We start from the raw sequence: 2,500 nt of genomic DNA on the forward strand, positions 1-2,500 counted from the left end.
CTACCGGGCTCCGGCGCCGGCCGCCTCGTCTACCGGGCTCCGGCGCCGGCCGCCACGTCTACCGGGCTCCGGCGCCGGCCGCCACGTCTACCGGGCTCCGGCGCCGGCCGCCTCGTCTACCGGGCTCCGGCGCCGGCCGCCTCGTCTACCGGGCTCCGGCGCCGGCCGCCTCGTCTACCGGGCTCCGGCGCCGGCCGCCTCGTCTACCGGGCTCCGGCGCCGGCCGCCTCGTCTACCGGGCTCCGGCGCCGGCCGCCTCGTCTACCGGGCTCCGGCGCCGGCCGCCTCGTCTACCGGGCTCCGGCGCCGGCCGCCACGTCTACCGGGCTCCGGCGCCGGCCGCCACGTCTACCGGGCTCCGGCGGGACTTGGTCGCAGTTCTCGAGCTGAACGGTAGACCTGTTTGCCGCGCCGCTCGCGGGGACGTGACCAAGGGGTCGCTGTGTCGCGCTGCCTCCAGTTACGTCATCGTAACAGGCAGCGTCATTGGCGGGCCTCCCCGGCGGGAGGAGTTAGCGCTCTTGGAGTTCGCAGGGGCTGTGGACTTAGTGGTACGTTCTATATGCGCGAGCGGTGGCTCGCGGGCAGGGCAGTAGGAGCGCGACTCGACCCGCGCGGCTGGGGCGCTTGGCGGCCGTTGTGGCGGTTGCCTCGGCGTGTTTGGCCGTTTTTCCGCCCGTTCGGGACGGTTGCCCGCGCGGCCGATGGCGGCCGAGGCCCATGCTGGTCCGTGGTGAGGCACCGGAGATGCTCGTGAAGCATGCCGGCTGCTGCCGCGCTCGCGAGCGCCCGGGGACGGGGGGACGGGCGCGCGGCGCAGTCGTGCCTCGGCTTTTTGGGCTTTTTGCGGTTGTTCCCCCTCCCTCTTCCTTCTCCGGCCCTAAGCTGGAGCCCGCGAGGCAGGCCGGCAAGAGCGTCGCAGCCGGTCCCGGTGGCTGGCAGCCCGAGCGCAGTGCGTCAGGGAGTCGGGAGGTGTGCCTCGCGCCTCCGGTGGCCTTACTCCCTGGCTCCAGAAACACCCGCCAACGGCACGGGTGAGGCGTGGCGTGTGGCGTCTCGCCTGCCCGTTTTTTGGGTGGCTTTTTGTGTTTTCCCCGTCCTTTTTTCTTCCCCCCCCCCCCCCCCCCGGCTTTTCTCCGGCCTCTCTCTCCCTCTGCAGGGCGAGTGGTATCATCCTGCTGGGCGGGCGTAGACGGGCGACCGGCGGCGGTCGTGCCGGTGCTCTCGAACGCGGGCAAAGCCCGGCGACCGGCGGCGGTCGGTACCGGTGCTCTCGAACGCGGGCAAAGCCCGGCGACCGGCGGCGGTCGGTGCCGGTGCTCTCGAACGCGGCAAAGCCCGGCGACCGGCGGCGGTCGGTGCCGGTGCTCTCGAACGCGGCAAAGCCCGGCGACCGGCGGCGGTCGGTGCCGGTGCTCTCGAACGCGGCAAAGCCCGGCGACCGGCGGCGGTCGTGCCGGTGCTCTCGAACGCGGGCAAAGCCCGGCGACCGGCGGCGGTCGGTGCCGGTGCTCTCGAACGCGGGCAAAGCCCGGCGACCGGCGGCGGTCGGTGCCGGTGCTCTCGAACGCGGCAAAGCCCGGCGACCGGCGGCGGTCGGTGCCGGTGCTCTCGAACGCGGCAAAGCCCGGCGACCGGCGGCGGTCGTGCCGGTGCTCTCGACCGCCGAAGGAGCGCGTGGAGTCGCAGGTGTGCTGCGGCCTTCCAGCGTTCCCGTTGACGTCGCTCAAGGGACTCGTTGCACGGAGCGGGTGGCGCCGGCGGCACCTGTCCCGGTCCCCCTCCTTCGACCGCTGCAGAGCCGCAGGCAGCGCGCGCCGAGGCGTCCCCGGGTGCCCTCCCGGGGGGTGGCGCTGGGCGTGTGCGGCCGTCGCTGTCCCAGGAGCGTGGCCTCGGCTTTTCCGCCCTCTCTCCCCTTCAACCGATCGATGAGGCTTTTCGGGTCGCGTCGGAAAGGGCCCCCGGCGGGCCGGCTCTTCCGTGCTCCCTGGAACGGGGAGGCACGGCGGTGTCCGGTGGTCAGGCAGGGTGGTCTCCTTTCCCGTTCGCTTCCCGTGGTGTGGCTGTGAGGTGTTGCCCTCGTCCCCCCCCGAGCGAAGGGGGCCGTGGCGATGGCGGCGGGGCGCGTGCCTCGCCGCGTCCCGTGGCCCCCCCCCCTCCCCGTTGGGCGGGGTTCCTGGGGCGGCTTCTTCACCGAACGGGGCTGTGTGACGGCCGCGTGGCCCCGCGAGCTCTCAGGTGTCCGCAAACGACGCGAGGCGCCGGTGCCAGCCTCGGTCCGGGTACCCGTGGGTGCCGGCCGCGAGCAGCGCTGGGCGGTGGGGCGGCCTGAGCCAAGAGACTGGGGCGAGCGAGCGAGCGTGGGGCTGCACCTGCCCGGGTGGGCCCCCCGAGGGGTCGCGCGTGCGGTGGGGGGGGCGTTCCCCGCTGCCGCCGCTGCGACGGCGTCGGCTCTTCGTGCCGCACCCCCGCCCGCTGCGGAGCGAGCCGCCCCGGCAGG

This window comes from Gavia stellata, unplaced genomic scaffold, assembly GCF_030936135.1.
Source record: "Gavia stellata isolate bGavSte3 unplaced genomic scaffold, bGavSte3.hap2 HAP2_SCAFFOLD_1059, whole genome shotgun sequence".
Taxonomy (NCBI): domain Eukaryota; kingdom Metazoa; phylum Chordata; class Aves; order Gaviiformes; family Gaviidae; genus Gavia; species Gavia stellata.